The sequence below is a fragment of the Otolemur garnettii genome, unplaced genomic scaffold (assembly GCF_000181295.1).
Source record: "Otolemur garnettii isolate 467f Iridium unplaced genomic scaffold, OtoGar3 scaffold00004, whole genome shotgun sequence".
NCBI classification, from domain to species: domain Eukaryota; kingdom Metazoa; phylum Chordata; class Mammalia; order Primates; family Galagidae; genus Otolemur; species Otolemur garnettii.
The window spans coordinates 42,219,797-42,244,391 of NW_003852399.1; the positions used below are offsets into that span (position 1 = coordinate 42,219,797).

At 34.8% G+C, this 24,595-nt stretch overlaps 1 pseudogene; it reads left to right on the forward strand.

Moving 5' to 3' along the window:
• The first annotated feature begins 529 nt into the window (after positions 1-529).
• LOC100940986 lies at positions 530-2,611 on the forward strand (annotated as a pseudogene).
• Positions 2,612-24,595: the final 21,984 nt, after the last annotated feature.

The window sequence follows — 24,595 nt, forward strand, 5'->3', positions numbered from 1 at the left end:
ATTTATACATTGGAGACATCAGTCCACAGCTGAAGAAATTCTATGCCAAGAATTTGAAAGATTTGAACCATTAAGCAGTGTGAAAAGTATGTGACCTAGAACACATGAGAAACAGCAACAGAGGGAAATTATGGCTTTGTGCCCTTTAGATAGAAGAGATGCTAAAAGAGCTTTAAAAAATGTAAATGGCTGAGACCAGCTTGAGCAAAAGCAAGACCCCATTGCTACAAAAAATAGAAAAAAAATGAAGCAAGATGATCATTTGAGCCCAAGAGTTGGAGGTTGCTGTGAGCTATGATGCCAGAGCACTCTAGCCAGGGCAATAGCTTGAGACTCTGCCTCAAAACAAAAATTTTTTTTTAATGGAAAACTGATTATGTCTTTTGAAATGAAGTTAGGTTGAGGTAAAGTTGTATCTATTCCTCCACATCCAACAAACATTCCACCCTCTGTGATGGAACATATACTTCCCCCGCACCTATCCAGACTGCCTTAATGCACAGCCTAGAGTGTGGTTACAAAACCCCCAATGCTCTCAAGTTACCACCTCCTAAAAATAAGGAGGATTTTGAGGACGAATTTGGTTGTCCTTGGTAGTTTGTTGTACATGCAGGTGCAATGTTTGGAGCTGTGATTAGGAATAGAGAAATCAACAATGCTATGTTCACATTCTTATTTAAAACCAGCGGAAGCTGGTGGAAACTTTTTTCTGTTTTGCAGGGACATTCTCCAACTAAGTGGCAGACGGAAGATTTTCATGTGCTCAAAATGGATCGTTTTGGAGGCCACCACCATTAAATCCATACCTGTATAGGATAGCAGAAGGGCGAGAAACAAAGCTTTTGTACAGGAACCTAGTAAAAGAGGAGCATTCAAGGAAGAATAGAGGTAGAAATTAGAATAAATCTTGCAGGGATTAACACCAAGGAAAAATAATACTGGAGATGCAATGTTTTTGTGTTAATAATGCTGAAGCTGCTAAACAAATAGTTAGCTGCATTACTGAATCATTGCCCATCTTAAAGGCAACCCTTCCTAAAATGATTGCCAGATATACATTTGATTTCTGATGTCTTATGCAACTCATTAGCCAAAGTTGCCAATGCTTCATATTATAGAAAACTTTTTGAAACAAAGTTCTATCAGATATTTTCAGACTTCGATACTACTCATCATACAATTCAAGGCAATTTGCAATCAGAAAACTTTAAACAATAGGTAATGATCTTTTTCAGAGCATGGGAAGATTGGGCTATTTATCCAGAACCATTTTTAATCAAACTACAGAATATTTTCTTAGGGCTTGTAAATATTATTGGAAAAAAAGGAAACAGAGGATATATCAGATGACCTTAATGGTACTCCTCTGGATCACACAATAGAATTCATAATGACGCTACTCCCACTGATGATCTTAATGGAGTCCCTATAAAAGGTCTTGATGATAATCTTTATGGGGTGTCTTTGGATGCAACCAAAGACTCAAAGAAGAATGAGCCAATATTTAAAGTTACCCCATCAAAATGGGAAGCTGTAGATGAATATTAATTGGAAGCAAAGGCTGTAACAAATTCCAAATTGAAGTTACTTGATCAGCATGACGAATCAGAGGAAGAAGTAAATCAAAATCAAAAGGCAAAAAGTGAAGATGAAGAAGATACTCAAAGTTGCAAATCTAAAGAACAGCATCTGCACACTAATCCAAGCAAAGAAGAAACGACTGAGTCCAGGTTTCCTAAGTACTCTAAAATGAGTGAGGAAAATGAGCTAAACTTCACGAAATTGAACTCAGAGTTTTAAAGTTTCAGGATGAATTGGAATCTGGAATCAGACCTAAACAGTCAGACCAAGTCCTTTTTTTTTTTTTTGAGACAGAGTCTCACTTTGTCACCCTTATTAGAATGCATAGCATCATAGCTCACAGCAAACTTGAACTCTGGGGCTCAACTGATCCTCTTGCCTCAGCCTGCCAAGTAGCTAGGACTACAGGCGCCCACTATAACACCCAGCTATTTTTAGAAATGGAGGTCTCGCTGTAACTCAGGCTGGTCTCAAACTCATGAGCTCAAACAATCTACCTGCCTCAGCCTCCCAGAATGCTGGGATTACAGGTATGAATCACCACACCTGGCCTGGCCAAAGTTTTAAGGAACAAGTATAACACTCCAGAGATAGATGTCCTCAGTGAGAGAACAGGAAGTCTTAGAGATCAACAAAGAGACAAAAAGGATAAAGAAAATGGAATCTTGATCCAAAGACAAGAAGAAAAAAAAGGAATGTACTTCAACAAGGAAAGAAAAGGTAGTACAGTACATCCCCTAGCCTGTCTTGCAATAGCAGTGAAAAACGAGTGAAATTCCTATCACCAAAATCAGAGCAATCAGAATATTCTGAAAGATTGCATAAAGACAGCTCCCCCTCCAGACCATCTCATGAATATTCTCTTAAAGATGTTAGCAAAAAAGCCAAAAGATCTCCATCTGGTTCAAGGAAACCTAAAGATCTAGGAGGTTATACTCTAGATCCCCTAAAAAAATCAGGGAAGAAATCCAGATCTCAGTCCAGATCTCCACATAAATCTCATAAAACATAAAGGAAAAACAAATGCTGACATAAATTTTTAAGATTTCATCACTTATTGGAAATGCTATTTTGTTTTTTACCTGAATCATCTGTTTTTAAATAAAAACCAAACAAAAATCAAATTAAAGGCATTCCTGAGGTTTTTTTGTTTGTGAATGTGTATATAAACTCATGAGTAACTACATCTGTAGATCTGTCATTGTTTTATGTTGTATAAATTACTTTCCTTGTGGCTGTTACTCAAGATGAAATATTTATGGTGCTAATGAATTTCTTCAGAAGTGTGTATAAACGGATCTGCTGGCAGTAGTAGTATTTTGTTTTAGGATGTTGTGACTTAGCAAAAAATATACAGATGTCTTTCCTCCTTTTGTAGCTTTGGCAATTTAAATTAGATTTCAAATAAAATTGGAACAGAAAATAAATAATCAAAAACAATAATAAAATAGTCAACCTTTGAGTTAGTACAGTGTAAATTTATAAGCAGTTTTTGGAGTATTTAAAACAGAACTTACCATTTTCTATTTATATGCATATATTTTAAACTTAAGCAAATGGAAGGGATTATAAATACCATCTAGTTCAATATCATTTTCACTGATGAGGTAACTGAGATTCCTGGGGATTCCTTAGATTCCTTGGCCAGATACTAAGCAGCTTTAAGCATATGGGCTTTTATGGACCAGTCGCAGAGCAGTAATTCTGAAACTGGACTTTACATGAATACTAAAGGACTTTGTGAAAATTACAGTCCCATTTTAGATCTATTCAATCAAGACCTTTAGCATGGGGACCTGGAATCACAATTAAACATAGATAAGAGGCCAGTACAGTGGCTTCTGCCTATATTCCCAGCACTCTGGTAGGCCCAACCAGGAGGATTCCTTGAGCTCAGGAGTTGGAGATCAGCTGGAGCAAGAGCAAGATCTATCTCTACTAAAAAAAAAAGGGAGGGGAAGAGAAAATAGCCTGGTGTTGTGGTGGGCACCTGAGCACCTGCAGGCCTAGCTATGCAGGAGGCTGAAGCAGGAGGATCACTTGAACCCAGGAGTACGAGGTTGCTGTGAGCTAGGCTGAGGCCGTGGCACTCTAAGCATGGGGCAACCAAGTGAGACTCTGTCTGTTTGGGGTGGGGAACTGAGAAAGGAGGGGTAAATTTATACCTAACAGATACAATGAACACTATCCTATCTGGGTGAGGAGCACTCTCATAACTGACTCAAACTATACAGAAAAAGGAAGTCATGAAAAGAAAACATTTCAACCCCTGTAATATTGTAAAATAAACAAAGATTATATAACCATATGACTAGAATAGTGAAAAGAAAAAAAAAAGATAAACACAGCTAGATTCATTTATTTTAGATAGGTAAATATAAATTCTTTGCTTTTAATTCTTTATGTTTTTGCTTTATGTAAGGCTTTGGATTTGTTTTTTTCTGTTCATATTTCCATATATTTTTATTTTATACATTTCAGAACAATAATGATAGACACACTGTAGGTATGAGAATTATTATGCATTATTGGTGGATCATCCTTCTTATTTTATAGTATGTTGGATTATAATGTGTAGCGAGAACCTCTCCAGGTAGTTCTTACTGAATTAGATATGAGCGTGAGGTGGAAATGAGGGTACTTAAGGGAAGAGTCCTATCTTGACGTGCTTGTGTTGCTAGAAATGATTTAATAAGCTTAAAACCAATATTTGTTTATTATATGTAGGTTAGAAATTAAGAAAATGATGGCAGCTGATTGGCAAAGGGAGCAGAGATAGGAGAGAAGTCAATCAGAGAAAAGCATGGGCACATTCAGACTGTGGGATCCACACTGAGAAATCCTTAATCTGTCGCAAAATGAAACAGCCTGGAAACCTGGCGCTTTAAGACGAGAAAACTGTCCTACTGGAGCTTCCTCCTCCCCCAGCTTGACTGAGCCCCAAGGTCTTTAGCCCATAGGAGGGACTGCTCTCTGGGAGGGAGTGAGCTCAGGGGATTGGAAAGATTTGAGAGAGATAGGGAATCAGCTAGAAACAACACTAATGCTTTGATCTCGATAGGACAAAAAAATATTTTGGGGAGGTGAGGGAAAAGTGTTCCCCTTCCCCATTTCCTAGTATGGCATTGTCCTGGACTGCCCACAAGGCTTCCCAGGGGCTTCTTCGTGTGCATGGTCTAATAAATGGGGTCAGCCTTGATATTCTGCACCTGGACTGTGTTCCTATCCATGGCTTTATTTGTGTTAAGATCAAAACCAACGTAGAGTGATAAAGGTAAGAAGTAAATCAATGCAATTAAGGTAGTTAGTTAAAGAAATAGTTTGGTTAGAAAATGCAAGTCCAATAAGAACTATGATATAAGAGTTTGGCCTCCCTATTTAATGTATGTAATAAAAATAGAACTAACTCAGAGCAAGGTGCTTTTCCACTGGTCCTCACTCATGAGGTGTGGGTAGCCACTCCTACCCAGTAGCACTAAAAAACTTTCTCTTTGTGTCCTGATTTTTCATTTTCTCTCATCCTCTCATCTCCACCAGCCACTGGGAGAGAACTCATGGTATAATTTGAGGCTGGTCCCCAACAAAGTGCATATGAGCTTTTAAGTGTTAGGTAAAAATCTCTCTTCAATTCTTTTGACTTAATGTAAACTTCTTTTACAAAATTGTATCTAGCATCAAATAACTAGGAGAAAAATGACGTGTATAAAGGAAGGTGGAGAGGATCAGGGTGATGAAAGATAAGGCCAAAATGAGACAAATAGATTTATATTTTTCTGCCCTGAATATTAATTTTTATGATTATGCTAAGTAGTAGAGAAAAAGCTTTTTATATAAAGGGAATATTTTGCTTCAGAAATATATGTGTGTGTGTGTGTACATATGTATATACTTTTATAATAGAAAATCAGGAAAGAGTATTAAAGATAAGAATAATATAGAAGTATAGCTAATGTACTGGAAAGATGAGAAACTGGAATTTGAACATCTATTACAGACACTATTTTGTTATTTCAAATATTAGAAAGTAATAAAATGAGGGACAAAGGAAGGAAGTCTATGTTTGGAATAAGTATTATTAAGAGATGGATAGCTATAGTAAGCTAAAGATGGAGAGGCAAGATGTTTGGGCTGGTTGCTTGTTTTCCAGACTGGTAAAATGGTAATGATAAGAGAAGAAAGTGAAGTTACTCAGTTGACTTATCAGTCTGATACATCCGTAAGGAAGAAAATAACATACCCAAAATAGGTAATTTAAGGATATTCAATTGAGAGCATTTATTTATAAGTCTACTTAGAATTTAATGTATTAGGAATACAAAGAGTGGACCTCTGCTCAACCTAAACTCTGAAGCAGAGACAGGAGAGAGCACTTATTAAAACCAAAAGACTAAAAGACCTAAGTGAGTTGGTCCTGGAGGCGAGCAAGACTCAGTGGACCCAGGGTAACTTAGAGGATAGGGCCCCAAAGGAGAAGTACCCTGATTTGACTCTTCTTTCTTACTGGTGATCTCCTGCCAATTCTCCTCCAAAGCATAGGATGTTAAGGGGGTGCTCTGATGTGACACATATATGTGTACACACAGACACACACATGTAACAATTACATTTAGCCTAAAGCTGCCTCTCTCCCAGGGAACTGCAACCTAACTTAGTATGTAAATCGACTGCAATCTAACTAAGAATATATTCTTGTACAAGTAGCTGAGGCTCAGCTAATCATAGGTTGCTAACTGCTCAGACCATGCCCAAATAAGGCAACATCAAACTGTAATCAATGGAGCTGTTTCAGTATACAAATTGTTTTCTATCTCTAAATATTGCCTGGGCATGTTGCTGTGTGAAATTCTCTGAACATCTCCTGTTTCCAAAGGTTGCTTAATTTGTGACTCCTTGCTCAAATAAACTCTGCTAAAATGAATTTGTTTAAAGTTCTTTTTTATTTTTCTTTATAATATATATATCTTCAGCTTCCCAAGAAACATAGAAAGGTGCAGACAAATAATGAGTGTAGTAAAACATCCAGTGGAGTTCAGCTGAGATGGGGGTATTAGTCAGAGATCTAAGAGGGACAAAACAAATAGGAGACATATAAATATATATATATGTATATATCTGAAAGGTATGAAAGGGAACTTATTAGGGAGAATTTGCTCACACAATTACAAATGCCAAGACCTACAATAAACTACCTATAAGCTGGAGAATGATAGAGAGCCAGTAGTATGGCTCCCACGGAAGAGGGTGGCATGTCCAAGCCCAAAAAGCTCACCATAGGGATCCCAACGGAGAAGTTCCTAGTCCAAGGCAGAAGACCAAAGAACCCATAGGAGGCCACTGGTGCAAGCCCCAGAGTCCAAAGTCCAGAGAACCTGAAGTCTGATGCCCAAAGGAGGGAAGAAGAAAGAAGCTACTTCTCAGGAAAGGAGAGAGTGAGGGAAAAAAGAAAAGCAAGCCAGCTGAAATGTTCGCCTTCTTCTACATGCTTCATTCTAGCCATGCCCGCAGCCCCGTGGATGGTGCCCTCCCACACTCAGTCCACTGACTTGTGTGTTTGTGTCCCCTGGACGCGCCCTCACAGACACCCTGAAACAGTGCTTCATCAGCCACAGAGGCCTCCTTCAATCCAGTCAAGTTGACATACAGTATTAACCATCACCATGAGCAATCTGATTTTATAACCCAGTGAGATTAAAAATATTAAATGCAGATGCTGAGCAATGATACAAATCTGATTCTCAGAACTGAAGTAAGGCTGGAAAACCATTTGGTAGCTATCCACATAGGTCTGTAGACAAAAATCAAATAGGTCATGAAATTGTCCAGTGACAGAATATAGCTAAAGAACTAAGGGTTTCAAAAAAAATTGTATATACTTCCAAATACATTTCAAAAAAAGTGAATGAAATGCAGCTAATCAACCTATGTTGAGGGTCTAAAAGGAAAGGCACACAAATCCAGATCTGTGACAGAAATATGATTAATAAAAGTAGTACCTACTTTTGAGTCTTTTTCATTTTTTTAATGAGAGATAAATATTAGACACATATGATAACAAAATCATGTTGGCAAATAATAATTACTCTGATTGCATGATGAAGAATAAAATACTAAGAGGAAAAGAAAATTATGTTTGGCCAGAAGTTTAAGTGGAAAATCTTAACTGAAGAGGCAAGGGAAATGTGTATTAATTATAACAGTTAATATTGCTGCTTCAGAAGGTACAATCCCAGTGCACGTGGCCCAAATTTCAGCTCTTGCATTTCCCGAATTTCTGTGTGGCAGAGACTGCTCTGCCAGCACACGACAGGCCTGAAACACCCTCAACCAATGCCTAATAAAAATTGATGCATAACTAAAGCAATCCTCTTACCTTTCGTGTAGGATTATATTTCTTACATGGGCTCCCTGAATTCTCCAATAGGATTAAGCTCCAGTAATTTACAGGGATAATTTGCTAGATAACACATCTTGTCCTGGCTTCTGTCCCCTCCTATATTACTTTCCTTTGTTTCCTGGGATCACTGCACAGATTAACCGCTTGAACTTGAATCCTTGTTTGTCTGTTTCTTTGTCTTAAACAAAGACTTTAATGTGCCCAATATTTATAACTTATACAATGTAGAATTACTGAGTTATAATACTTACCGTATTTCACCTTTTCACCATATCACTAACCATAGGTAGGTACTAAATTGGTGTAATGATTAACATGTTTTAAAATAGTAAAAAGTATTAGCCTTATATTTATCTGAGCTTGGCTACTTCTGTATGCCATGACTTAATGTCTTTAAATCTCAATTACATTTCTAAGTTTGAAAATAGAAAAAATACCCTTGACCTCCTAGATATATTGTAAGTATGAAATGAGAAAACAATGTATAAATTACTTAGCATAGAACTTGGAACATGAAAAGTATGATAAATCAGTATTGGTTAATGTTATTTTAACAAACAATTATTACTAATATTGGGGAACAGTAAACTCACATTCTTAAGGAGTATGGGAACATGTATTTTAAATAACACAGCATAGCAGTCTTGTTTTATGTTTAGTATTTATTCATTTCTTAATGTCTCATTTTATACAAACAACATGCAGACTCAATCCCACCAGTGTCCGAGTAACTGAGGGCCATGCTATGTTAGCAAGCCTAAGAATATGCTTTTGCGACCATTCCTGCTGAGATGGGCCTAATAACCTCCCCAAAACCTCTCAGCATTTTGGCTGCCAAGCCTCAAATTAGCTCCTGCTTATCACTTTTTTCCTAAGAGCTTAATCTTATCTTTATCTGGTAATATCAAACTTCTGACTAGAATAACTTTCTTTTTACCTGCACAAAGCTTTAAGGAATTAATACTAGCCCCATCTCTTCAATGATCTCTACCTTACAAACTATCCTGTCTCTGCTACGGTTTAGATCAGACTAAAAGTGCCATGAGTTCCACTGTGTCTCCTGAGAATGCTGGACCAGGCCCTTTGCCCTTAAAATGGCACCTTTGTGAGCTGGAGAAAAATATCTCCTCTGAGTAGAACTATAAGAAAAAGACATCTCTGTGTGTAGGCTGATGAGATTGTGCCTTTCTGTGCAGATGGAAAAGGAAACCACAAGCAGGTTTTAACTCCCACTTTGGATTCTCTTACCTGTGCGTTATTCTACTTGGCCAGCGCTACCCCAGTATCAGTTCTGTTTGTTCCGGCTGGAGCATATTTCCCTTCTCCTGCCAGCACATCTCAGAACTAAAACTGGGAATTTAATGAGTAAATATTCCAAGTGAATTGACCATAAAAATACCCCCATTAGAAATCAGGTCTGAGTTTTGCCTTAACTATACCTAGACTGTGAAATCTTAAACTTTCCCTATGTAATTGGGATGTGTCTTTAGGGAGCAATTTGATATGATTAATTTCCAGGGTAAAACGATGAAACAGTGGCAGGGATAATATATGAGCATTATTCATTTAGTGCATGAGTAAAGGTGACCCTTTCAGTCGTAATTGCAAATAGTCTGAATAAGCTATCCCGAAATTGAAAGGTTATCTCGGTTTAATTGTAACTATGTTCACTTGAAGTAATAAAAAACAGTCATCTATTGAATATCTTATGTGAGACTCAGCCAATTAAAATCTTTGAAGGTACATGAAAACTTTCACTGCCTATTCAGTAGTTTGATCTTTATCAATTTCTGAATGTGCTTTTAATATCTTTGTACTTTCTGAGGGAGATATCCAAACTTGTAAAATTTCTAAACTTTAAACATCATATGAACAATTAGCTGTAAGAATTTTATTCACTACAGGCTGGTGTTTTTGATAGAAAAAAAAAATGAAGATAATTTCTATAACTTTCTCTCCCTAATTAAATTTTAGTATCTTTCTACCATGGGTACCTAACGATTGGTGAATAATTAATTTTATTAAATAGGAATTAGATTAGGGTAAAACTTAACAGGAACATTTTATGTGTTATGTTTTAACTCTGTCAAGTATTTAAACTGAGATAGGACTTTACAAAATCTTATGTGGTCTGTACATACTTAATAAAAACAAGGAATTAGATGAAAAAGTAAACTTCATGAAGAATTATAATTATCCTATGACCAACAGCAAGAAGATATTCAAAAAATTCTTAATCTTTAGTCTTAGGATTTTCATGTACAGAATCAAAAGAAAGGCTGGGTGTGGTGACTCACACCTGTAATCCCAACACTCTGGAAGGCTGAGGCAAATGGTTTGCCTAACCTCACAGGTTCAAGACCAGTCTGAGCCAGAACAAGTCCCCGCTTCTAAAAATAGCTGAGTGTTGTGGTGAGCGTCTGTAGTCTCACCCCCTTCAAGAAAATAGCTTGAGTTAGAGGTTGCTGTTAGAGAGCTGTGACACCACGGCATTCTACAAGGGTGACAAAGTGACACTCTGTCTCTAACTAAATAAATAAAAACAAATAAAAAGAATCAAAGAAACTCAAGATGGCCATTTCTTCTGGTTATCTATATCTGTGTAAAAAAAACTGCTCTAAATTCTAGTGACAAAAATCAATTTTAATATCTCACAAATTTGAAGGTCAGGAACTGAGTAGGCCTCATACAGTGAATTTTTCTGTTTTATATAGTACTGACTGTGGTCACCCAGTGACATTCTCCTGGAAGCTCTGCTGGTCTTGAGTATCTGAGATGGCTTCATTCATATCCCTGGTGCTTTTGCAGGGTGGACTAGAAACCTGGATTTGATCGAAGTTCTCTTCTTCCTCATCATATCTCAGGGTCTCTTCCTTCTCTGCAGAAAGGAAGTCTAACTTTTTTTTTAATAGTTGGGGATTCATTGAGGGTACAAAGAAGCAGTTGATATTGATTGCATTTGTTGGGTAAAGGCCCTCTTATAATTGTGTCCTCCCCTCAAAAGGTGTGTCACTCACCGTGACCCCAATCCACCTCCCTCCTTCCCTCTCTTTGCTCTCCCTCTCCCCTACCTCCCACCAATACTAGGTCATTAATTGTCCTCATATCAGAATTGAGTACATAGGATTCTTGTTTTTCCATCCTTGTGATGCTTTGCTAAGAATAATGTGTTCCACTTCCATCCAGGTTAATACAAAGGATGTAAAGTTTCCATCTTTTTTAATGGCTGAGTAGTATTCCATGGTATACATATACTGCAATTTATTAATCCATTCCTGGGTTGGTGGGCATTTAGGCTGTTTGCACATTTTGATGATTGTAAATTGAGCTGCAGTAAACAGTCTAGTGCAAGTGTCTTTAAGGTAAAAAAGAATTTTTTTTTCTTCTGGGTAGATGCCCAGTAATGGGATCACAGAATCAAATGGGAGGCCTAGTTTGAGTTCTTTGAGAGTTCTCCATACTTCCCTCCAAAAAGGTTGTATTGGTTCACAGTCCCACCAGCAGTGTAAAAGTACTCCCTTCTCTCTACATCCATGCCCGCATCCGCAGTTTTGAGATTTTGTGATGTGGGCCATTCTCAGTGGGGTTAGATGATAGATATCTCAGGGTGGTTTTGATCAGCATTTCTCTAATAATTAGGGATGATGAGCATTTTTTTCATATGTTAGCCATTTGTCTGTCTTCTTTAGAGAAGGTTCTATTCATCTCTCTTTCCCAGTGAGATAATGGATTGTTGGCTCTTTTTATGTTGATTAATTTGAGTTTATACCACAGCCAAGAGTTACAAAAGGTGGGAGGGATCTTTCAGTTTTCTTAAAGGCTAGGCTTGAACCTAGCATAGCTATATTTCCACCATACTCTATTGATGAAAGTAGTCACAGAGCAGACTATAGTCAAAAAAAGGACAAACAGAATCTACCTTTTAATAGCAGAAAAGTCAAAGAGTTTAAGGCCATCTTTAATCTGACACAGCGTTTCAATGTTCTGATGACACAGGCACATTTTGTATTACATGGTGACTGTCCCTCCAAGTTTCTGACTACTTCCTTTGTGCTATGCATATAAACATACCTGGGACACAGGAAGGGGCACCCAATATATTCCACATCTGTGAAATCACTTTTCAGGAGAATACATGTTAAACTTTTGCCTTAACTTCCAGAAAATCTTTTACCTAAAGCAAATCTAAATGAACTATCTCTGCTCTATGATTCCTGAGAGTCACTGCCGATGTGTCCTATGGCAGATTGGGTTTCTACCTTCCTATAGGTGATGACCTCTTGGGTTTGTCAAAGAACTCAGTCAAGCCTCTCGGCAAGGGGAGATTAATCTAGTGCTGCTCTTTGCCATTATTCGAATCTATGAAAGATCCCGTTTAGCTCACTAACCAATCATTTAAAGCATGGTTTGTTCTGTAAACCTTGATCTAGCCAGGATACCTACTACCAAATGGAGTTAGTAGTGATTGGTGGATTTTGTTTTTTGTTTTACCTATATTTATATTACTATGAGCCACTTATTTACGGCATGGAATAAAAAAACACTTTCAAAGATTTAGGCCAACTGGTGTCCTCTGCTTCCAATAAAACAAAGGTGGGTTTATTTAATAAAATAATTAGTCAATCGTTACGAAAAAATTTTTTCTCTTGCTTTAAAATGAGTTAATATGAATTCTCAATTATATTGATTATCTTTGGAAATAAGACAAATAAACTCATCAAAAGAATAAATATATTATATAAAAGTAGATTTCCATTTTGTAATTAACATATTTAATTCCTTAATTCTGGGAACACTTTACTTTCTTATTTTTAGTTTTCTTTTATTTTTTGGCTCATGTGCCTTCCTTAAAGAATTGAAAGTGATTACATAAAAAATATATCAAGGTTATAGGTTAATTACCTTCATGAAGTTTAGATAACGTGTGCTAAAAGCAAAAAGGCTGAAGCATGTAGTAAAATTTGTATTTAGACTCAAATGCCTTAATGTGAGCACTAGTTTCTGAAATAGTTTGTTCCACATTTTTGCTATGATGTATTTTTAAGCACATTTTTTATAGTCATGGCCTCTTGTCCATCAGAGAGCAGGTGTGTTTTCCAGAATGAATGCCAATGCTACCTTATTCGTTGTACTTTAAATGAGTGTCTGATAAATGATGACTGTGAATGGACTTTAAGCTTTAATTAATTGAATAGCATAATCAGAATGGCTAAATAGCTGGGAGATACTTGTGCTAAATATAAGAAATAATTTTCTGGGTAGTAATTTTCATTCCTTTATTTCTAAAGTCTGCATTATGATATCCAAAGTAGAATTATAAAATGTTTAGACAGTTACAGTAATAACTTCATCTACATATTAGAACTTCATATTATGTTTACTGAAGTTTCTTTTTTCATTTTGAAGCAATGCCATTATCAAATCAATTTTTAAAACAGTGTAACAGATTAGCACAGACTTAATTCATTTATTTAATATTCTTCATTGATGTCTGTTAATTTTTCTCATATATAAAAATGTTTATTTGCTAAATCAGATCTCACAGTTTCAGTTGTTCACATTTTCACATTGTATTGGTATTTCCAATATTTATATAAGTACCTGAATTAAAGATATCATAATTTTATAATGGTTTCTATAAATACTAGTGAGATTTCTGATTGATATCATTTAGGAGTCCTTAAAAATCCAGCCACTGATTCAGTAGAAATAACGTTGATTACAAAATTAAAGCTGAAACAAGAAAATGTCAATGAGTCTGGACTTTACAACATTCATGGATGTGATTTTGATATTTAAAACTTTTGATAAGACCTAAAGAAGGAAGAGTCATTTGCAGCAAAAAGTCTGCTGGAAGAGATAGAAAATAAACACATTAATAACATCAAAGTGCAGAGAGAAATGTAAAGCTGCATATAAATCTACATTTTTATCTTGTTTCTGCTACTACCTTTCTTGATGATTTGGGACAAAACTCATGATTTCAGTTGCCTTATCTCTAAGATTAAGGCAAAGGATCAAGGGTCTCCTCCAGTCCCAGCTTTCTCATTCTACCATTTCGTCCTGATTTTATTAATCTAACTGTAGTCTCTGGCTTAGAAGTAACTACAATGAAAGGATCCAGGAACAAATTGTGCAATAAAAAAATGTATGTTTTATTCTTCCCCACACATCTACCTCCAACATCTTGGAATGCAAGAGACAATATACGTATATTTATATTTATGTATGTATACACACACACACATATATATTGAAGTTGTAACTAAAGATATCAATCTATTACATGAAATATGGTCTCTAACTTCATCTTGTTAAAATAACTTCAGAATGAGAGTCAGACCCTGTGCCTGATGGTAGAGGCAACTGCCTTCCATTCTCTTCTCTCTCAGATCCATCCAGATCCATCTCACATCAGGAGGTACCTTGTGGACATGTGTGTGAAACTTCCTACATACACTTCCAAGCTCCATTCCCACTTTTCACATAGAACCACCCCATGGGCAGTCATTTGGGACCCAATGAGTCTTTTTGGAAGGACAAACATAGAGAAGAAAACTACACAGATTTAGAAAGCAATCTTTTTCTTGTCCTTCTTGGACAAGAAATGACAGAGTTAGCTGCAATAGGACTAGTGTGAGGGACTTATAGTACATGGAACCCGGGACAGAGGACTTTCTCTCCTATTTCGGAAAATGATACTTCACCACACTACTCAGCACTCAAGTGACTTATAATTCTCATTTCACCCCTACCACATCAATACTTCTACCAAAACTATCCTTCTATCTCTTCTATCCTAAATATCCCTTATATAGACCTGACCTTGTCTTTGTATTAATGACATTTTCTTATCTTTTGGCATTCCTAAAGGAGTAAAAAATTTTGGACAAATTCTTTTAGATCCAATGTTTAATTTTTTTAGAGGTAAATATAGCCTTTTAGGCATAATAGCTAAGGCATATAGAAATACTGGAAGCACAATATCTTGACTCAATGAAAAAAAAAATCTCTATTTTCAGGGCCCATAGTAGAATGCTACTCAGAGAAATAAAGTTCTAAAACATTTATAGATTTAGATGGATTGACAGGAAATGTATTCATTTAACATTAAAATAATGCTTGTCATAGAATGTGAAGGCCTCCTTTTGTAGATAAGGGGCAATGTTAAAGGTTGGTTATTTGGTTATTTTTTTTAATGATAATGATAATGTCAATGATTAAGAAGATTAAAATTCAAGTAACAATATTCCCATTTGACTTTTGCTCTAGATTTGTGAATTTCACAAAGCAATATTGTTCCAGTTTAAGACTTTCAGACCCTATCAAATTATAGAAGTAGTAGTTACAGCTGATACCAAACTCACCACTGTTCAATCCATTTTTTCTATATCTTTTAAAAATGCACTTATGATTATGTGTTCCTTGCTAAGATCAAATAATTTCTCCTAATTGCCTATGAGTTAAAGTTCTGTGTCTTTGAGCTACACATAATCCTTTAAGATTTTGACCCTACTTAGCATCTCCTGACATTCTCCTTCCCATTGCTTATGAGGTCACCAGGTATTAGGGTGACTCGTTCAAGATCTGGCTAAGACAGCACTATGGGAACTTTCTGCCTTTGCAGTTGTAGTTAAATACTAGCTCCTCTGTATTCTCATAACACTTTGTAAACATTTTTGTGTAAACATTTTTGTCTTAGCCCTTCCTACAGCCCTAAATATGTTCCTTTGTAAGAAGTCTCTATTCTTTTCTTCTTTACATCTTTAGAGCCAAATATTAGGGCTAAACTGATTGCTCCCTAAATTGTGTTGACAGAGGTAGTGACAATATTCAACTCCTGAAATGAATCAACCAGCACAGAGAAGGAATGAAATAATCAAGCAATTATTAACTTAGCACTTTTGGAGATCATAAGCATGACACAAGGTCACACATTTCTGAAGAAAATAGACACGTGGATATGTAAACTGAAAACAAGATATTTGAAATCAGAAAAAGTTCTAAAATGTTAGTTATGTGATCACAATATTCCTAATTAATTTTTGAGATGTTATCTCTGTCTTCTGTTTACTATTTAATTATAACAGTGAATCTATCATGCTGTCGCATATTTGCTGAGAGAATAAATGGATAGCTATATTCAGTCAAAATGGCAGAACTGATCCCTTGTGATATCCATCTCCAATAACATTAGGAATGCCTGGGCAGCGCCTGTGGCTCAAAGGAGTAGGGCACTGGCCCCATATGCCGGAGGTGGTGGGTTCAAACCCAGCCTTGGCCAAAAACTGCAAAAAAAAAAAAAAGAATGCCCTACAGAAATCCATTTAAATATAGAACCAAGACTGCAGACGTAAAGAAGATTCCCAGGGCCAGAAGTCACATGATAAAGACAGGGAGAGGCTGGAATTGCACTTGAGGCATAGTGTAGCAGCAGGCCTGGATTTTGAATCTATTATGAATTGTTTTCATTTGTCCTATTTTAGTTGGCAATGTGGCATTTGGTTAACTGTGTTCATGTCCAAAATTTTGCCTTTATAAAAAAATTAAATAGAATAAGTCACCACTGGTCCATTGCTATCGCAGATCCCCTACCAAATATAGGGTGCATTTCTCCCCTTCATTCATGTCCTCCAGATTCATAAAGGACTCAGTGAAATGTAATTTATTACATGAGTAAACTTCACAAGTGATTTTCAAAGAAGACAAGAAAGGAGTCATCGTACACATCACTTCAATATCTGGGAGGGCTCAGATTCAGCTCTTTTTTGACAGGCACATTTTGTGTCTTGAGTGACAAGTATTAGTCATGCATGGATGAGCCAGCCTGAGAGGGCACTTATTTTGAGGTCTTTCACGTTTCATACCTTCCTAGTCAAGTATGCAGAAGAACTCTGTGAACTCTGATATGTCCATTCTTCACAGCAGCTGTCATCAAAGATCAATACATTTCCGGTTTATTAGATGAAAACAATTCTTACCTAATGTATTCTGCTACAAACATTAGTCAGCTTAGTAATAGATATACAAAAAGCCACAAGAAGATTCATTTTTTCTCTAGCAAGTATGTCCTACCAGTCAAGATTTATGAGGAGTACAAGTGTCAAGGATCTGTTCTGAATTTCCCAGAACTGAAAGAAAAATATTACAGAAATACAGGTAAACCTTTCCTTTTCATATTTTCTCTGCCTCTCTTTAAATATATCTCATCTTCTTTTCCTGCATTGAACCTTTTTTTGCCTTTGGTAGTAGTTCTCATTGTGCAAGGTTTTTGTGCAAGAAACTTACCTACAACGCTTAACAATCAAAAGGTTCAGAACATCTCTTTCATTATTCCTGGACACATGCACTATCCTTACCTAATCGGATGTTGCCATTCAAAATGTGTGATGGCTGCTCACGTGTTGCATCTTCTATTGAAGCTGTGAAAGCATTATGGCTAGACCGACTCTGCTTAAAGACAGAGCTCCTTAATCTTGTTCTTATGGAAGTTTGGGGTCAGCCTGCTTTCTCAGCCATTAATATATATATAATTTTATTATATTATTAATATATAATATTTGGCATTCTTAAATTATAAAAATATTATAATAATATAATAAAAATATTAAATAATATAACAAAATATATTGAGTATAAAATTAATATATAATAGTTTTATATTTTCTAGGAAAGTATTGTAGCATCTGTTAAGTCTCCAGCTGTATTTAACCTTTGTAAGAACATTTGATTTTGCTTGAGTTAGAATTAATTATTTATATATTCAAAGAATTTAGTTATCAAATGATAGCATGAATAACAATTAAATCAAAGATATTTTTCAGGTACCCGACCCTTCTAATTCATAATTATTTGAGAAACACTCAGGCTCATTCATACCAAAAACAAAGATCAAACTCTATTCTTGTGAGATTTTGCTCATTCTTAAATGGTAGTTTTCCAGACCCATCTGGTTCCATCTCTCCAGATAAATGGTAAAAATTTGTGAAATTTGAGCATGCATTCCACAGGTAGAGGTATTATATTTGATAAACAGATATTCATGCAGGAACTTCTTGCAAAGGATTTTTGAGTTCTGTTTTATTTTTGGTCACTTTGACCATTGCTTATGAATACACACAAATTGTATCCTGGACATCATAGGAATACCTTTATCCTCTCCAAACCTGAAATCTTGTCTTTACCAACCCCCACTTCCATTCTTTCTCTGATAAAATCCAAGTAAATCTTTGTAGATGATATTGAAAGTAAGCATCCATTAACTCCTAGGTAAAAGGAAAACTTAGAAAATATATACTAGTAATTAGTTATGATATATCTAGACTCTGATCATAGGTAAAATAATAAACAACAGATAAATCAACACACACCTGAGATTTCAGAGCCACTATTCAGTCAATCATTTGTTCTCTTACAGGTTTCTCTTTATTACTCTATTTTGAGTTGATACATGAAGTTCATGAAGGAACCCATAAAAATATATTCTTCTAAACATTTAATATTAACATTCATTGCTCTAATTTGAAAACATTCTATTTTCTCAGTGTTATCCCTTCAGTACTAAATACTTTCCATCACATGCATATAGAAAAACATATTTTTTCACTCTATCATTGTAATTAAATCTTCTTGTTCTATATAAGATCAATTTCCTTGCTTAGCATAATATAACCTTTTGTTTATATTGAAATGGATCTTCTTTTTGAAGGTTGAATGCTAAACAAACAATTACATTATTAAACAGTTTATCTTATTTGATCATTAAAGCACTTGAAATAGCTGGGCTGTAAACCTATTCACTATCAATCTGCTTAGTTTAGTTAGAAACAAGAATATTGACCACAGAAGAGTCAAATGGGCACTAACATATGACTAAAAAATTAGGCTCTCCTATTTTATGGCCAACAAGGAGATAATAAATATTGAATTAATAGGAAGAGGTGACCCGGAGGTTCTTACCACCATTTTATTAACAGTGGTACTAGAGTATTAGTTTTGCCACTGGTAACAGTACTGAAATGATGTTACATGGGATTGATAACTGCATCAATCCCATGAAACATACCGGTTACACAACCACTTAAAGCAATTAAAATGTATTCTAAATTTGAGTTTTATTGATGCATAATTTACATAAAGTAACAAACATCCCTAGTAATTATAAATGATTTTTGACAACTATATATTGTCATATAGCTACCATCCAAGATATATTGCTATTACATTTCCATTACCTCAAGTTCCTTCATTTTTCCTGAGAGTCAATATTCTACCAATAATAAAACACCTCCACCCCAGGAGACCATTCTTCTACTTTATTTTGCTATAGACTACTTTTGCCTTAGCCATATTTTCATATATCATTTCATTCAACATGCTTTTTTGAAAGATACATATTGAATATAACAGTAGTTCTTTCTTTTATTGTTACTAAATTGTCAGGATATGCATATGCCAAAATTTTACTTATTAACCTGCTTCTCAACTTTGATACTTTGGTTTTTTTTACTATTGTGAATTAAGTTCCTAAGAATATTTTTAACAAGTTTCTGTGCCTACATTATTTTAACTTGTCTTAAGTAAATATTGGTCATGTAAAGTATTTTTAGAGTGCGTGTATCATTTTAAATTCTGAAAAGAAATATCTAAGGGTTCTACAATTTCACTCACATTTTAATGACATTTTTTTTAATTTTAGCTGTGCTAGTAGGCATGCGAGTAACTTATTTAGTTTTACTTTTCCTGATGACTAATGAATTTGAGTATCTTTTCTTGTGTTTCTTGTGCTTATTACATGGAATCTGTAGGTCTTCTCTTGTAAAGTTTATTTTAAATTTTTGCTTCAATAAAATTGTATCCTTTTTTGTCTCCTTCTTGACTGGTCACCATTCTTCTTCTTCTTTTTTTTTTTTTATTAAATCATAGCTGTGTACATTAATGCAGTCATGGGGTACAGTGTGCTGGTTTTATATACAATTTGAAATGTTTTCACCAAACTGGTTAACATAGCCTTCATGGCCTTTTCTTAGTTATTGTGTTAAGACATTTATATTCTACATTTAGAAAGATTCACATGTACCCTTGTAAGATGTTTTGAACTCAAAGTTTTGTCAGATATATGTATCACAAATATTCTTTATAAGTCTGAAGCTTAACTTTCTACTTTCTTCATAACATGCATTGAAGACATTTTAAATTTTAATTAAGTCCAATTTATATCTTTTCTTTGGTGCTTTTTCTAACTACCATTAAATTGTAAAGATTTTCTTCTTTATTCTTCTAGACTTTTAAATGTTTGGTTTTTATGTATACATTTATGATTTGTTATAATTTATTTTGTGTGTATGGTTAGGATAAAAGTCAAGGTGATTTTTTTAAAAGGTACATGCAATTGTGACACTATCATTTGCTGGAAAAACAGCACTTTACTCAATTGAATTATCTTGGCCTCTTTGTCACACATTTGGATTTTTTCTACATTGCATTTTTAGAGATTTGTTTCATTTTATTGCTCAGTAGTGTATCATGACATGGTTTCTGTTTATCCTTTCAATGGTTTATGGGCACTAAAAGTTATTTCAAATTCTTGAGGATTGTAAACAAACCTTCTATAGAAAAAAAATGCCCAGCTACTCTTACTGCAGTGTATATATACACATATGTGTGTATGCATTTATGCACATGTATATGTAAATCTTACTTTAGTATTATTATTATTATTTGCCATTTCTGTGGATGTGTTGTGGGATTTCATTATGGTTTTGGTAAAATTACTTAAGGTCTAATGGTATTGAACATTTTTCATAAGCTTCCCCATTCTCATATACTTCTAGTACTATGTGTTCAAATTAACTCTATTTTGCCTTCTTGCTAATTTTTTAAACTTTCTTTTTTTTGGGGGGGGGGGTGTGGAAAAAGAGGATTTTGTAAAAACAAAAAAAAATCATTTATCAGAATTTTTTTCAAATAATTTTTTCTCCAGCAGTGGTTGCCTTTTCTTTTCTCTAACAATCTCTGTGAGTAGAAGTTATTTTCTCACAGAAGTTATTTTCAAAAAATGATATAGCCTAATTTTTACATGTAAGTCTCTAATTCATTTAACATATATTTCATTTATAGTGCAAAGCTTCAGCTGAGATTCATTTTTTGTATATGAATGCCTAATTTTCTCAGGAAGGTTTGTCTAAAACTATCATCTCTCTTTATTGAATAACTTTGGCAACTTTATTTAAAGAAAAATACATGCATATACTAAGGACTCTCTAGTCTCCATTTATTTATATGCCATCTCTTTGTAGAGATCCTTCACGTCTTTTGTTAGGCATATTCCTACATATTTCATTTTCTTTGAAGCTACCGTGAAAGGAATTCTATCTTTGATTAGTTTCTCAACTTGGCTATTATTGGCATATACAAAGACTACTAATTTGTGGACATTAATTTTATACCCTGAGATGTAATTGTATTTCTTGATCACTTCCAGGAGTCTTGGGGTTGAGTCTTCGGGCTTCTCTAAGTATAAGATCATATTGTCAGCAAAGAGTGAGAGTTTGATCTCCTCAGCCCCTATTTGGATACCCTTTATAATACTTCCCTCATCTGATTGCATTGGCTAAAACTTCCAGCACTATGTTCAATAGTAGTGGTGATACAGGACATCCTTGTCTGGTTCTAGTTCTAAGTGGAAAAGCATTCATCTCTATTCCATTCAGTATGATATTACCTATGAGTTTGTCATAATTAGCGTCAATGAGATTAAAAAATGTGCAATCTATGCCTATTTTCTTCAGGATTTTTTTAAGAAAAGGATGCTGAATTTTATTAAATGCTTTTTCTGCGTCAATTGGGAGGATGATATGATCTCCATTTTTGTTTCTGTTGATATGGTTATTACATTTATGGATTTTCATATGTTAAGCCAGCTTTGCATCGCTGGGATGAAACCTACTTGATCGTGATATATAATTTTTTTGATGTGTAGCTATAATTGAGTATTTTTCAATCTGTATTCCCAGGTGAAATTAGTTTGTAGTTCTCCTTTTATTTGGGTCTTTTCCTTGTTTTTGTATCAGGGTGATGTTTGCTTCATAGAATGTATTGGGGAAGATTCTTTCCTTCTCAATTTTTTAGAATAATTTCTGCAGTGTGGGGATAAACTCTTCTTTGAAGGTGTGATGGAATTCTAGTGTGAAGCCACCTGGTCCAGGACATTTTCTGCCATCCCAGTGCTTGATATTGGTCTGTTCAAGAGACCTATTTTTTCTTGGTTAAATCTAGGGACATGGTATGATTCCAGGTATTGATCCATTTCCTCCACACTATCAAATTTCTGAGCATACAATTTCTTGTAGCATTCAGAAATAATCTCTTATATCTCTGTGATTTTATCATTTCCTTTATCATTTCTGATTGAGGTTATTAGAGATTTTACTTTTCTGTTTCTAGTTAGTCTGGCCAAAGGTTTATTGAATTTATTTATTTATTCAAAGAACCAAATTTTTGTTTTATGAATTTTCAGAATTATTCCTTTTTATCAATATCATTAATCTCTGATTTAATTTTTGTTATTTCTTTTCTTCTGCTAGGTTTGGAATTAGATTGTTCTTCTTTTTCCATTTCCTAAAGATGATTCATTTGTTTGTTGATGTGCTCTCTTTCCATTTTTTCAGATGTAGGCACATAGTGTGATAAAATTCCCTCTTAGGACTGCTTTAGCAATGTCCTGCAGGTTTTGGTAACTTGTATCTTCACTGTTGTTATGTTTGAGGAATTTAACAATTTCCTCCCTTATCTCTTCCTTGACCTAACTGTCATTCAGCAAAAGGTTGTTTAATTTCAAAGCCTTCCTGTGAAGAAGAATGTTTTTGTTGGAGTTGAGTTCTACCTTTATGACCTTGTGGTATGAGAAGATACAAGGTATAATTTTAATTCTTTTAATTTTGTTGTTGTTTAATTTGTATCTTAAGATATGATCAATTTTGAAGTATGTTCCCTGGGCTGACCAGAATAATGTATATTCCATAGCTTTGGAATGGAGTGCTCTGTATATCCTTAGCTTTGGAATGGAGTGCTCTGTATATATCTAGTAAGCCCATTTGTTCTAGGGTCACTTATAAGTCCCTTGTGTCTTTGTTTAGTTTCTATGTAGAGGATATATCCAGTTCTGGCAGAGGGCTGTTAAAGTCCCCAGCTATTATGTTGTTATGTATATCATATTGTTCAGACCAATCAAGGTCTGTTTCATAAATCTGGAACATTTAAATTGGGTCATAAATATTTAGAATTGAAATGTCCTCTTCTTCTATTGTTCCCTAGAGCAGCATGAAGTGACCATCTTTTTTTTTTTTTTTTTTTAACTTTAGCTGCTTAAAATCCACTCGTATCTGAAAATAAGATTGCAACCCCTCCTTTCTTATTTCCATCTGGCTGAAATATTATTTTTCATCCATTTATGATAAGTCATGTTTCATGTTTTAAGGTTTCATGTATTTCCCAGAGACACACATGGATGCATAATATATGGGGTATGTGTTAAATTTTTATATAGGCATATAATGTACAATGATCACATCAGAGTAACTGGGATATATGTCATCTAAAACATTTACCATTTCTTTGTGTTAGGAACATTCCAATTCTATTCCTTTAGTTATTTTGAAATGTATAGTAAATTATTACCTATAATTGTCCTATTGGGCTACCAAACACTAGATCTTATTTCTTTGATCTAACAGTATTTTTGTGCCTACATATTAATTATCCCCTCTCTATCCTCCTTTCCCCACTGTGGTAAGAAAATATATAAAATTCACCTTCTAAGTCATTTTTAATTATACAGTTGAGTAGGGATTAACTTTATTCCAAAGTTATGTATCAATCCTCTAAAACATTTTCATCTTGCAAAACTGAAACTATATCCATCAAATAACATCTCCCTGTTTCCCAGACTCATAGCCCCTGGTAACCATCATTTTACTTTCTATTATTATTACTTGGGGGACTACTCTATTATCTCATATAAGTCAAATTATACAGTATTTATCCTTCTGTGATTGGCTTATTTTTTCTACCTTACTGTCCTCAAGGTTCATCCATGTGGTAGCATGTGACAACATGTTGTAGCAAGATTTGCTTTTTCATGAGACTGAATAATAAACTATTTTATTTATAAACAAAAATATTTATGTATTTATCTGTCAATTGACATATGGGCTGCTCCACTACTGGCTCCTATAAATAATGTCATTTTTAACATGCATGAGCAAATATCACTTCTAGATCCTGATTTTATGAAAAATATATATCCAGAAATAGAATTACTGGATCATATGGCAGTTCTATTTTTAGTTTTCTGAGTCATCTCTATACTGTTTTACAGTTTCTCACCATTTTGCATTTTACCAGTGGTATACATTATGGCTACCAATTTCTCCACATCTTTGTCAAGATTTATTCTTTTTTTTTTTTTTTTTTTTTTTGCAGTTTTTGGCTGGGGCCAGGTTTGAACCTGCCACTAACAGTATATGGGGTTGGGATCCTATTCCTTTGAGCCCTTAAAACTTGTTCTTTTCAGGATTTTTTTTTCCCCAAACTTTTGATAATGACATTTCTAATGGGTAT